Source organism: Canis lupus, chromosome 13 (assembly GCF_048164855.1).
Source record: "Canis lupus baileyi chromosome 13, mCanLup2.hap1, whole genome shotgun sequence".
Classification (NCBI taxonomy): Eukaryota; Metazoa; Chordata; class Mammalia; order Carnivora; family Canidae; genus Canis; species Canis lupus.
Genome location: NC_132850.1, coordinates 15,446,312 through 15,460,761, shown reverse-complemented (window position 1 = coordinate 15,460,761; position 14,450 = coordinate 15,446,312). Strand labels below are relative to the sequence as shown.

The 14,450-nt window shown below is 43.0% G+C and overlaps 1 protein-coding gene and 1 long non-coding RNA gene across 4 annotated transcripts in view; one reads left to right on the top strand and one right to left on the bottom strand.

Moving 5' to 3' along the window:
- The window catches only part of PIK3R3 (phosphoinositide-3-kinase regulatory subunit 3), a 139,357-nt gene extending 136,400 nt beyond the window's left edge, over positions 1-2,957 (bottom strand). The window contains exon 1 of the mRNA XM_072772350.1: positions 2,925-2,957. The gene's annotated coding sequence lies outside the window, so the exon portion shown is untranslated. The remainder of the gene's footprint in view (positions 1-2,924) is intronic.
- On the top strand, positions 2,937-13,873 carry LOC140602615 (uncharacterized). Of its 3 annotated transcripts, none has more exons than XR_012005533.1 (3): positions 2,937-3,187; positions 3,947-4,063; positions 13,294-13,873. It is a non-coding gene; the product is annotated as an uncharacterized lncRNA (long non-coding RNA). The 3 variants fall into 3 exon arrangements; XR_012005532.1 differs by lacking the exon at positions 13,294-13,873 and adding an exon at positions 8,947-9,028 and having other exon boundaries at positions 2,941-3,187; XR_012005531.1 differs by having other exon boundaries at positions 2,943-3,187; positions 12,029-13,873.
- Positions 13,874-14,450: the final 577 nt, after the last annotated feature.

Below are 14,450 nucleotides of genomic sequence, written 5' to 3'. Positions count from 1 at the left end.
TTAAAGCTTTAAGGTGGAAGACCCAGAGTGAAAGCAGAGAGGGTGGGAATTTTTAGTTTTTCCTTGCCTTGATTTTCCTGTGGCTTCCACTTCCAGATGAAGATAGAACATCCAGATGTCTGTCCCTGCATACTTCTGGTAAACACTCTAAATAGTCTACACCTGCTCTCTCCCAATGTACCTACCTCTCCTGAACACTACCAGGGTCCAACATATAACTACAGATTTTTCACCTCTTCCCTCAGCTCCACAAGATCTGTAGCCCCACAATCAGTACTAAAACCACATTTGACCCATTCTATTTCTATTATGGGGAAAGGCGTGGGGGCTTGCTACTTGTAAATCCACCATTAAACAGCATTGAGGACTTGATGCTTTTCTTGGCTGCCCCTCTTTCTAGGATTCTGCCTCCATAAGACAAACAGGATTTTCTGGGAGGCCTGGCTAAGGCCTCCTCTTGTGAGCATTGAAAATAGCTCAAACTCCAGGCCCAACTTCCCTTCCTCTTTCCCTGACGCTCTTCAGCTTTAGGGATATTAGCCAGGATTTCTTCTTGGTCAGGAGCCCTCTGACCCGCCACTTTCTTCAGTGCTCTGCCTTTTAGAGGCTCAGAAGTGTCTATCTTCATGCTTCTGGCCTTCCCCCTGGAGGGCCATCATTGGTGCTCTCATCTGTCCCATTTAAGTCTTCAGGTATAGGGACGCCCAGGTGGCTCAGTGGTTGAGCATCTGCCCTTGACTCAGGGCATGGTTCCAGGATCAGTCCCACATCAGGCTCCCTGCATGGAACCTGCTTCTCCTCCCTCTGCCTATGTCTCTGCCTCTCTCTGTGTGTGTCTCTCATGAATAAATCAATAAAATCTTTTAAATTAAAAAAATAAGTCCTCAGGTATAATAGTCATTGGAGTCTTTGCTGGATATCTAACAATCACCTCAGTTGACTGAATTTCCTTTACCCCAAGACTTGAGCTGTCTCCCCTCCTCCTTTTCTTATGTTACTTTCAGCAGTGGAAATACTCTAAAAAGACCACTCTGGGTCTGGCAGCTGGAATTTTCTCTAAAGCCTTACGCTGGGACAACTCTACTCTTTGCCTGTTACATGGGGGACCTGATTCATACTGTTTGGGTCTTTCACTTCTATTTCATTGGCCTTCTATAAAAGTGTCTCTAGCCTCAATTCAAAAGCAGGTATCTTTTCTCACAGTCTCTGATAGAGCGGGGGCAGGGGGGGGGAATCTGAGCAACCCTGTGGTTATAAGAACTGCGGGGGTGCCTAGGTGACTCGTTAAGCCTCTGCCTCTTGAATTCAGCTCAGGTCATGATCCCAGAGTCACAAGATCAAGCCTCACATCAAGCCCCATGTCCAGCCCTTTGTCGAGTCCTGAGTTGGACTCCATACTGGGTAAGGAGCCTGCTTAAGATTCTCTCTCCCCCTCTCCCTCGGTCCCTCCTTTCTCTCTCTCTCTCTCTCTCTCTCTCTCTCAATCTCTCTCTCTCATAAGTAGATGGATAGATAGATATTAAACCCTCCAAACTGCTAATTTGGTCAGAACATTCAACACTCAGCCAACTGACACTGAAGCCTTGGTAGCCTTGAAAACTTCCTTCATCACTCAGAGGCTCTGCTATCACTTCTCCACATCTGGTATCCACAACTCACAGCATCTCAGTGGAGTATCCAACCAAGAACACACTTCTCTCATGCCAGGAGTGGCCTTCCTCAAAGATATTCTCAACTTTTGGATCCTTGTAAATCTCTGTATGAATTGAATGGCCTTTCCTTTCACCTGCCTCCACTTACTAGGCCAAGAATTCTGGTGGCAGCTGGGGCTCTTTTCTTACAGAACTTCTAACCGTATCCAAAACTGAAACTCTGTTCCCTGTTATTTCCCTAAGACTGCAGGCTAGTTAACATCTTTAGGAAATTTGAGTAGAGCTGTGTTCTCACCCTTCCTGAAGAACCTACCTGGGCCCTCTTTATCTGCTCAAGGACCTAATAGAAGTTTGCACAGCCTCTTCAATTTCAGGTTTTTCACAATTCCTTTGAATCTTACAATTCATAGAGGCTTCTAGAAGTCTATATCTACCTCCATATGCAATTTTCAAATGTTATCTTGGTCATTGTCCTAAACATTTTAGTTTAGGGTTTTATTTCTAGTAGTAATAAATCCACGGTGTAGATATAAATTTCAATAAAATAAAAGATACACAGATTTACAGATAACACTTAGAAATCCCAGATAGAACCCCCAAAACATAATCCACATGTCTTCAGGTTCATTTGCCTGTACAAAAAGATACTATATTATATTATTTAATAATCTTTTTATATCAAGTTATGCTAGCAAGAGTGCCCATTTGCCTACTTAGAAGGAATTAACCCCGCCTCAAAAACATCTTTCAGCTATTTCTGAGAGCCTCTCCAGGGCCTCTTGAGTCCTTGAGAATAAGTCCAAAGGCTGGCCATCTTGCCACCATATTTTCAGCTTTGGTGGCAGATGACTCCCAGCAGCTGGCAGCTCCAAGGACTGCATCTCCAATAGTGGCCAAAGCAGCAACCCATTCTGGCCTCCAGGAGAGACAATGCATTTTGTCCTGGTTGTTCACCTTTGCTGGCAGGGTTAGAATCTGCCCTCTTGAGGCTGGTGTGACTTACAACCGCTGTGCTGATGCCACCTGCCTTCCTCTCTCCCCTTCCCATTATAGTAGTTTCCCAAGACCTGAGTTATACAGCCTTACTCTCCCTGACATCTCATTAGAATTGGATGTGGGAGTGAAAGAGGAAGGAAGAATGAGATATCTGTGCTCCCCTACGACTCACTCCTCACAGAGAGTGTACTTATCACTACTTTGCAATTATTCCATCATGTGCCTGTTTCTCTCTCTAGACAACAAACTCCTTATTTACCACAGTGCATGACTTACATTAGGCTCCTAGTCCATGCTCATTGGCTAAATAGAATACTATGATAGGTGTACCTGCAGAGTACTATGAGGTCACAGAGGAAGAAACAATTAACTTTCCCTAGAGAGGATGTGAAAAGCAGTACGTAAGGCCTGGCCTCGAAGGATAAATAAAAGTCCACCAGGTAGATGAGAAAAAGAGTAGAAGCAAAGGTGCTATAAGCCAACATGTGGCATATCAAACAAGACAGAAGTTTATTTTTCTGTCATGTAACAATCCAGAGGTAGGCAAGTAGTCCAGGTCAGGTGGGAGGCTCTATCCATACGCCCTGCTAAAACTCAGGGAAATCCTATTATGCAAAGGAAGGAGAGAATGGTTACACCAGTAACCAATGGTTACATGCTGACTTAGGGGACAGACTATGCAAATGTCAAGAAAAGAATAGCTTCTTTGGAGAACAGAAAAGTTCAGAATGCCTGGAGAGTAGAGTGTGAGGGGCAGAACAGCGGGAAGTGAGGAGGAGGCACAGTGGAGTCTTAACTGTTTAGGTCCCCTATCTATCTTTTGCCTCATCATCTTACCCATCGCCCTACTCACATTCACTCTTTTGCATCATTATCTTTGGCCTTCCCCCTGTCAGGATCAGAGAGGACTTAGGGCCCTCTATGTAGAATATTCTTTATCCCCGATCTTCTTCGCTATAACTTCTTGTCATTCAGGTCTCAGCTCAAATGTTACCTCCTCAAAGTGGCCCTCCATGAGGGTACTAGCCAAAGCAGCCCTCTCCACATCAACTTTTATCCCAGTACCTATTTTTATTGATTACTAGCACTTACCAAAACCTGAAATCATGTTGCTTACATTTTTTTGACTTACAACTGAGTCATCTCAGTCATTATTGAGTACATCTCCAGCTAGAAAGTAAATTCTTTGAAGTCAGATGAATGGTTTGTATTTGTATATAACCAATACCTCAAACACGGATCCATAAATGTTTATTGAATGCACTTAGTTTCACTCTTTCTTCTTAATTGTGACCTAGAGACGCTATGGGATTTGCTTGAAGCCATGGGTGTTTCGGTGTTCTCTCAGCACCCTCAAATGTCTGAGTCATCAACCTTACCACCCTCCAACTTTGTTACAAGATTTCCACCAAAATGTAAGCTTTGGATTTTAATTACTTCACAATTTTGGATGTGTTCAGCATGGCAGAACACTTATTAGACACATAATTATTCCCAAAGAATTCACTTTTAGGAATTTTATTTAAAATGTGAGATTAGAAAAAAACACATAAAAAATTTTTTTAAATGTGAAATTAGGGTCACTTGGGGGGCTCAACTGGTTAACCGTCTGCCTTCAGCTCAGGTCAAGATCCTGGGGTCCAGTGGTCGAGCCCCTCGTTGGGCTCCCTGCTCAGTGGGGAGCCTGCTTCTCCCTCTCCTCCCTCCTCGTGCTCTCTCTCTCTCTCTCTCTCTCTCTCTCAAATAAATGAGTGAAATCTTTAAAATAAATAAAATGTGAGATTAGACAAATGTTATTAGCAAAATTAGCACTGACACACAGATCAGTGGAACAGAATAGTGGTCCCAGAAATAGTCTCACACATATAAGCTTACTGATTTTCGACAAAAGTGCAAAGGCAGCTCGATGGAGAAAGGATAGTCTTTTCAACAAATGGGGCTAAGAACAATTAGATGTCCACACACAAAAAGAAAGAATGAAAGAAGAAGAAAGAAAGAAAGAAAGAAAGAAAGAAAGAAAGAAAGAAAGAAAGAAAGAAAGAAAAGAAAAGAAAGAGATAAAGAACCCTAACACATACCTCACACCTTATATAATGGATCATAGACATAAATGTAAAACTTAAAACTATAACATTTCTAGAAGAAAACATAGGAGAAAATCTTTGTGACCCTGGGTTAGGCAAAGACTTCTCAAAAATGACATAAAAATATAATCCACAGGAGTGCCTGGGTGGCTCAGTTGGTTAAGCATCTGACTCTTGAATTTGGCTCAGGGCATGATCCCAGGGTTATGGGGCTCTGTGCTCAACAGGGAGTCTGCTTGAGATTATCTCTCTCTTCCTCTACCCCTCCTCCAGTTCACACATGCTCTCTCTCTCTCTCTCAAAAATAGGTAAATAAAAATGTTTAAGTATAATTCATAATATTAAAAATTTATAAACTGGACTTCCTAAACTTAAAGGTTCTGCTTGCAAAAGATTCTGTTAAGAGAATAAAAGAGGGGAGGTGGGCGGGATGACTGGGTGACAGGCACTGAGGGGAGCACTTGACGGGATGACCACTGGGTGTTATACTGTTTGTTGGCAAATCAAACTCCAATAAAAAAATATACAAAAAAAAAAGAGAGAATGAAAGAAAATGTACGGACTGAGAGAAAATATTGGGAAATCACTTAACCAATAAAGGTCTTATATTTAAGGTACATAAAGTACATAAAGAATTTAGTGATAAGAAAAACCACTTCATTAAAAAATGGGCCAGGGACGCCTGGGTGGCTCAGTGGTTGAGCGCCTGCCTTTGGCCCAGGGCATGATCCTAGAGTCCTGGGATCAAGTCCCACACTGGGCTCCCTGCATGGAGCCTGCTTCACCCTCTGCCTGTGTCTCTGCCTCTCTCTCTCTCTCTCTCTCTCTCTCTCTCTGTATCTCTCATGAATAAATAAATAAAATCTCCAAAAAAACCTTTTTTAAAATGGGCCAAAATATGAACACTTCACCAAAGAATATATACAGACAGCACATATAATGATGCTCAACACCATTAACCATTAGAGAAATGAAAATTAAAACCACCACTACACACCTATTAAAATGGCTTTATTTTTTTTTAATTTATGAGGTCAGAGAGAGAGAGAGAGAGAGAGAGGCAGAGGGAGAAGCAGGCTCCGTGCATTCAATCCTGGGTCTCCAGGATCACACCCTGGGCCAAAGGCAGGCGCCAAACCGCTGCGCCACCCAGGGATCCCCTAGAATTGCTTTAAAAAAAAAACCAAAACCCTGACAATACTGAGTGCTGATAAGAATGTGGAGCAAATGAGACTCTCAACCATGGCCAGTGGGAACATAAAATGGTACAGCCACTTTGGAAAAGCTTAGTAGTTTACTATAAAATTAAACATACAATTACCATATGATCCACAAATTCCATTCTTAGGTATTTACCTAAGAAAAATAGACTTATGTTCACACAAAAACCTGCACACTAATGTTTAAAGCAGCTTAATCCATAATCAAAAAAAACTGGAAACAATGCAAATATCTTTTAACCGGTGAGTGGACCAATTGTAGTATATCCATATAATTGAATACTACTCAGCAATAAAAAGGAATTACTGATACACCCAACAACAGGAATGAATGTCAAATGCATTATGCTAGGTAAAAGAAGCCAAACTCGAAAGGTGACTTGTTGTATGATTTCCATTTATATGTTGTTCAGAAAAATACAAAATTATAGGAACAGAAAATAATGACTACCAGGAACTGGGATGGAGGGAGGTGTTGACTATAAAACGGTAGTACGAGAGAGACATTTTTTGAACAATAGAACTATTCTGTATCTTGAGAGCTTTTTGGAGGTTTTAGCAGAGGAGTGCAGCTGCTAGTATACTCTTGACCAAAGATCTGTCCTTCTCTATTGGGAGAAGGTCATCCTCTTTGACAGAATTCGAGCAGCTTCAGGAGGGACACACATGGAGCCATGAGGGAGGAAGGGAATAGCCAGCCAGATCAGCTGCATGAACCCTGATGATGAATGGGGTGAGATGTCACAGCCATATTGCCCTCACCTCCAAGAACTGTTCTGTATCTTGACTATGGTGGTGGTCAAATGACTGTATACAATTGTTTAAACCAGTGATTCTTAAATGGGAGCAATTCTAGTCCTGAGGAGACATTTGGCGTGTCTAGAAAGATTTTTGCTTATCATAACTCAGAGGGAGAGGGGATGCTTGGCACCTTTGGGTAGAGGCCAGGGATGCTGCTAAACATGCTACAATGCAACAGGACAGCCCCTACAGCCAAGAATTATCTGGCCCCAAATGTCAATAGTGCCAAGACTGAGAAACCCCAGTCTAAGCCAGAGGTCAGAAAGTATAGCCCAGGGGCTAAATTCAACCCACCACCTGTCTTTGCACAACCCACAAGTTAAAAATAGTTTTTAAATTTTTTAATGATTGAAGGGGAAAATCAAAAGAATAGTTCATGAAAATTACATAAATTTCAGAGTTCATAAATAAAGTCATGGTCATTTATTTACCATTATTATATAAGGATGTTCTGACATTCCAAAAGTAGAGTATTTATGATAGGCACTGTATATCCACAATGCCTAAAATATTTACTACCAAGATCTTTATGGTTAAGTTTGCTAACTCTTGATCTAAACCATGGAAATGTAAAAAAAAATAAAATAAAATAAAAAATAAATAAATAAATAAATAAATAAACCATGGAAATGTACACAAAAAAATCCAGTAGGTTTTACTTACATAAAATTTTTAAAGTGAATTTCAAAATATGAAATCATAAGATGCCTACACTGATTTAGTATAGTGCTGTGCTAACACTCATTTCTGTAAATGTGCATGTCCTTTCTGTTTTTTCTAATAGAAGATAAATAGTGAATAATAGGAATTTATTACTGACTGGGTTCTGATGTGAGATTTTCCTATTAAAAAAAACAAAAAAAAAATCATATGCAACATCTCTGACCGTGAAGAATCTCATTCAGTTTCCTGGACACAGACAGTTCTCCAGAGAAGACATCTGTGATGAAGCAGCTAATACCCCGTGCACTTGTCATCAGATCAGTAACGGGGTTTGACTGGGTCTCTCTGACCGTGACTGCTCCTGGACTGAATGGGGCATTTATCACACTGTCTCGGGCAAACCAGCTGACCATCATGCACATGGGCCCAAGAGCCTGTGAATTAGCTCCTGTCCATTAGCCCCTGTCCAAACACTCTGGCCCTAGCATTATAGTCACGTTATCAGTCCCCTCCAGACCCTGCAAGCGTGATGAGGCATGAGCTCCCTGTCTCCTACCATCCCTCATCTCCACTTGGACAAGCTGTCAGTTAATTAGCTAATGTGGGTAAAAATGCTCCTAGCTGAAAAATGCTCAGCTGGGTTATTATGATAATCATCTGCTGGATCCCCTCCCTCCAATTCCCTCTACGCCAAAGTCAGCCCACAGGACTCCTTGCTGTCTGCAGATGGGAAAACTCTGGAAGAGGTCACCGAGTGGTCACCCATGTTTAAGACCAGAGCCCCCTAACCTCCTGATGCTAGGCCAACTAGTATAAATCCTGAAGCCCAGGGTCTGGATTGGCTTTCCTTATTTAAAGGAATTGGCAAGATAGCAGATCTAGGATTCCCCCAAATTATCGAATTTTGGATGACCTTTGATTTCTTTCTTCAGCTACATAGATCATTTTGAAAGTCAAAATAGCCTTTTGAAAAGCTTATGTGGAAATCATAGCATTACCCGCTCCAAGTTTATAGAGCGTTAAGCCCGACATTCCTAGGGCCAAAACTCATTTCTCCATCTCTCAATTCAAGCCGCTTTGAGAAATCCCTGTTCAGAAAGTTAATCCCTGAAGGATGGGGTGACGGCCAGAGTGCCCCAAGATGCCAAAGTTTTGTGCAATTATCAAATGCCAAAACAGGAAGGTGTCCAGGGCAGACACATGTTACTCCTATCCAGCTCTTGTTTCTGAAAGGTCTTTCTGTGGGGGTGAGAATGAAAATAGCTGACCTCAATTGCCCAAAGCCCAATTTCAGAAGAGTTTTAACAGCACAATTTCATTGTAGCCGTTTTGGGGCAGTTCCTATATGTTCCCTGATGATCCTTAGAGGGCAGTTAGAGTATCCTGTTTCTCCCTGCATCTCTAGCATCCTTCTCCATCTCCATTCCTAAAGTCTCATCAGTTCTCACCAGGGCATCTGCGACAGCCTCTTTACTGGATCCTGGGTACGATCTTGTGTCCCTACTGACTCCACACTCTCCTCCTCTACAGCCAGACAGATCATTCCAAAACACAATTGTGACCAGATCACTCCCTGCCTAAACAAGTTTAATGGCTCTATCATTGACAGGGTAAGTCCAAATTCCCTAACTTGACAATCAAACCCCTTCAAACTTTTGTCCCTACTTCTTACCTTCCAACACACTCTGCTTGTACCATGCCAGGCAATCCCCCCGCCCCACCATCCCCATCTGTGACTTGGATATGACAGCCTCTGTGCCCATGCTCACACCTTTTTCTTCCTCTGGAATGCCCTTTCCACCTCATCTGCATCCATGAAAAACCTTTCTTTAAGAAGCAGCCCAAATGCCACCTCCTCCAAAAAGCCCTCTATAAGCTCACCTCTGAACCGCCAGAGCCCTTTGTTAGTTAGTCTCTTGGGACTGCTTTGTTTTCTGTGGTGGCAATTAATGTACAGATATACTCTCCCCCATGAAACAACAGGCATATTTTTAAAAAGCCCTATAACCTAGTGTAGCATATGGTAGGTACTGGTAATCATTAATGACTGATGAACAACCTGCAGCAGACAGATCATAGGGTAGTGGGCTAACAAGAGCATGAATTACAGGAAGTGAACTGGGATGGAAGGAGAAGCACAAGTCATTTATAAAAAAAAAAGGCCAATAAGGTTAAAGACTTAGTTGTCATCTTAATAACAACAGCTAATAAGGCCTGGGAATTGTGCTAAGCATTATCCCATTTACTCATTACAACCACTCTAAAACACAGGTACTATCATCATTGGCATTTTTTAGATGAGAAACTGAGGCTCAGAGAGGGCATATTCATTGTTTTAGTCACTGGCCTCCTTATTAGTCTTTAAATACGTCCCACATACTCCTACTTTTTGCTCTACCCTCTGCCTGAAACATCCTTCCCCCAAGTACAGGCAAGGTGTGCTTCCTCCCTTCTTGTAGGTCTCTGTTCAAATATCACTTTATCAATGAGTTCTCTGCTGGCACCCTATATAAAATGGCAAATAATCCCCTGGTCAGGAGCAAAGCCCAGATTTAAAACCAGTTCTGACTCCAAAGCCAGATGACAAAGTTATACTCATGTGAGTCAAAGGGACTGGAAATGCCCATCATGGAACCAACCACTGCGATGATTGGTCAGGCCAGGGTCTCAATGCCCATCCCTGGAATTGGGGCGGGGGTGGGGGGGGCGGGCAGGAGAAGGCCCATTTGAACCACACGGATCAAAATGGAGGAGGGATGTTCTCTGAAAAAAAACCTTGCAACCCAAAGGAAGAGAGTATTCCAGGCACGTAAAAACAATGGATGGTCACAACTATAGCCAAACCCTACCAATTAGTGAAAGAGTCTGATCCGTAGATGAATTTACCAGTCAGACTGGACCAAATCATTGTCCTTGTGGACTCATGTTGCTCTAGCCTCCAAGAAACTACTCAGCACCAAAAAAATGAGATTCCACTTATCAAATTAGTAAGATCTTTCAAAAAAAATTTTTAAGCTCTTACTTATTTATTCATGAGAGACAGAGAGAGAGAGGCAGAGACACAGGCAGAGGGAGAAGCAGGCTCCTTGCAGGGAGCCCAACACGGGACTCAATCCTGGGACCCTGGGATCATGCCCTGAGCTGAAGGCAGATGCTCCACACTGAGCCACCCAGGCGTCCCAGCAAGAATTTTTTTTTTTTTAATGTTAACAGTTCTATCAGGATGATGGTATATAACTGGTGGAACCTTTCTTTCTGGAAAGCATTCTGGAAATACAGATCAAGATCTCCAAAAATATTTTGATCCTCTGACCCAGTAATTCCATTTCTAGAAATATTTGCAAAAAAAAAAAAATCCAAAATACGGACAAAGATTTAGGCACCAAGGTGGTGAGAGGTGGCTCAGTCTGTTGAGCAGCCAACTCTTGATTTCAGCTCAGGTCATGATCTCAGGGTCCTGGGATCAAGACCCCCAAGTTGGGCTCCAGGCTCAGTGGGGAGCCTGCTTCAGGATTCTCTCTCCTTCTGTCCCTCCCCCATTTGCTTGCACTCTCTCTCTCTCTCAAATAAATAAATGTTTTTTTATTTTTAAAATTTTTTAAAGATTTATTCATTTGAGAGAGAGAGATAGTGAGAGAGAGAGAGAGTAGGGAAGAGGAGAAGCAGGCTCCCCATTGAGCAGGGAGCCCAACGTGGGGCTCAATCTCAGAACCTGGGGATCCTGACCTGAGCAGAAGGCAAATGCTCGACTGACTGAGTCACCCAGGAACCCCTAAATAAATATTTGTTTGTTTTTAAAGATTTAGGCACCAAGATTTTCATCACAGAGTTTTTATAATAGCAAAAGAAAAAGAAAAAAGAGAAGAAAGAAAATCTATATGTATAAGAATTAGGGTTTGGGGACGCCTGGGTGGCTCAGCAGTTTGGCGCCTGCCTTTGGTCCAGGGCATGATCCTGGAGTCCCAGGATCGAGTCCCGCGTCGGGCTCCCTGCAAGGAGCCTGCTTCTCCCTCTGCCTGTGTCTCTGCCTCTCTCTCTCTGTCTCTCATGAATAAATAAATAAAATATTAAAAAAAAAGAATTAGGGTTTGGTAAAATAAAATAACTCCATATAGAAGATTATGCAATCATTAAATTAAATGATACAGCATAGTTCATTTCAATGTGTTGAGTAAGAAAGCAAAATACAAAACTGTCTACACAATATATTAACCATGTAAAAGAAAGCCACATATGTCCAGAAATGGAAAATATATATATATAAATGCTAGTAGCATTTATTTCTTCTCAATGGATGAGAATATAAAATATATTTTTTCCTTTTACTTGCATATATTTTCCAAAATAAGCAAATATTACTTAAACATTGGTTTGAAAGTGACCCTTTCTTAGCTCCTAAGAATTTGGCTACCTACTTACCATCTCAGCCATTTGGACACCTGGGGAGAAACACATGGTCTGTGACACAAGAAGGTTGGCAACATTTATTGTGTCTTACAGCTTTTCCCGAATCATTCACAGAAAGATGTTTTTCTTGTATTTGCCAGTCCTCCCGTAGAAAGAATCCATCACTTCATCACATGATGCCTCTTTTTTTTTTTTTTTTTTTAAGTAAAACAAAACCTGGGAACGGAACATAAACTTGTGCTGAACTCTGATATGAAAATGAGTAGGCACTGGGCTTCCAGCTGCCATTGGAGTGCCAGTACAGAAGGGATGCCCGGGCTGATGGATGCCAGAGGCAGGTAAAAGTGCCCCCATTTCAGGCCTGAAATGCCTGCAAGAATTCCAGCCTGCAACTTTTTGGGTTCTGTGGACACATTGTGCCTAGAGGCCTCTCAGAAGACAAGGTCTCCCTCACTGCAGGCAATGGCTGATTGCCAATGATTGCTGGCCTGGAAGACAGAAAACAAGATTATGCTTCTATGACAACACAAATGGTACCACCTCCAGGAAGCTTCCCCTGCCTCTTTCCCTGATCCCCACTACTCTTTAGATTACATTTCTCCCCCAAGGAGCCATGGCTCTGGTACTTTCCTTGCCCCTCTTGGGGCAAATGTCACCAGTGATGATGTGGCCAGTACTGTGGGACGACATCACACAGACCTTGGTTCACTCCCTGGCTCTGCTACTCAATTCCTGAATCTCAGTTTCCTCAGCTATAAAATGAAGACAGTAAGGAGCACAGAAAACTGTCCCATCCTGGGACCTGACAACCCTATTCTCAAGTTCCTGTAACATGACTGTGCCCAGGGGCTCCTGGGTGGCTCAGTGGGTTGGGCATCTGCCTTCGGCTCAGGTCATGATCTCAGGGTCCTGAGATCAAGCCCCGCATCAGGCTCCCAGCTCAGCAGAGAGTCTGCTTCTCCTTTTTCCTCTGACCCATCTCCTCGATTGTGGTCTCTCTGTCTCAAATAAATAAAATCTTAAAAAAAAGAAAGCCACATGATTGTGCCCAAAGAAACTGCCTGGCAGCCCAGAGCCACAAAACAATACTCAGTAGGCCCAGCGCAGTGGTGGCAGGCCCCCCTCACTAATCTCCCCACCCAGACCTCCAGCCAGCCGCAGCCAGGGAACAGACAGCCAGTGGTGGCTAATGATACCTCTCCCATCTTCTGGACAGAGTAATTGCCAGGTGGGATGGCAGGACCCCAATTATTGAGGGTCTGTCCAGGGGTGTGGTCACAGGCATGTTCAAAACTGAATTCCGCTTCCCCTCAAATGTGTTACCCTTCCTGCTCCCTATCTCAGAGAAGAGCACCAGCAAGGGGACCCAAGTTGGAAATCAAGTTCTCATTCGTGTCTCCCATTCAATCCATCCGTCACCAAGTCCTGTCATTTCTACCTCTCAAATCCTCCCATTTTTTTTCCATCCAGGGCTGCCTCTGAGGTTCAAGTCACCATCTGCCTCTTCACAGGTCTCCTGGCCTCACACTGCCCCACAGGGAGCCTCTCTCCTCCTGCCCCTCTGAAGACCCCTGAATAGCTCTCAGAAAACTAGCCTCAATAACTTTAAGCCCCCCACCTGGCTCCATTCTGGTCCCGGCTTACCTTTCTAAACTCATCTCCACTCTGCCTCCTCCTGTCTGTGGTTCCCCCAATTCACTATCCTGTTTCTCACCTGCCTGTTTTTGCTCATGTCATTCCCTGTCCTTAACATCCTTCTCTTCTTCCATCTTTTTTATCCCTCCTTTTTCCACTGACTAGTTCCTTTTCATATTTTAAGACTTAGCTCAGATTTCCATTATTCCAGAAGGCTTTTTACTCCCCCTTTCCGCACACACACTCCCAAACTAAGTGTTCTCACTTTGCCACTTACTGTGAGTACCGTTCCCAGCACCTTTGATGCCTTAACTCATTTAATCTTCCCACCAAACCCTGTGCCTAGGTTCCCCTATTGTTTTGTGTGTGTGTGTGTGTGTGTGTATGTGTGTGTGTTTACAGATAAGAAAACTGAGGCTTGGGATCCCTGGGTGGCGCAGTGGTTTAGCACCTGCCTTTGGCCCAGGGCGCGATCCTGGAGACCCGGGATCGAATCCCACGTCAGGCTCCCGGTGCGTGGAGCCTGCTTCTCCCTCTGCCTATGTCTCTGCCTCTCTCTCTCTCTGTGACTATCATAAAAAAAAAAAAAGAAAAAAAAGAAAAAAAAAAAAAAAAAAGAAAACTGAGGCTTGCAGAAGTTAAAGCGACATCTCCAAAGCCAAATCAGTGGCTTAGCAAGTGCTAAAACCCTTCCTATTTTTTTTTTTCCAATAAAAATACCAGTATTGGGCAGCCCGGGTGGCTCAGGAGTTTAGCACCTGCCTTCGGCCTGGGGGTGTGATTCTGAAGTCCCGGGATCAAGTCCCACGTCAGGCTCTCTGCATGGAGCCTGTTTCTCCCTCTGCCTGTGTCTCTGACTCTATCTGTGTCTTTCATGAATAAGTACATTTTTTAAAAAATCTTTATAAAAAAGACCTGTATTGTTCTTTTCTGTTATAAAATCAAGGAAAAAAGTAAGACTCACTCTTCTTTTTGTCAATTTGGTGAATACC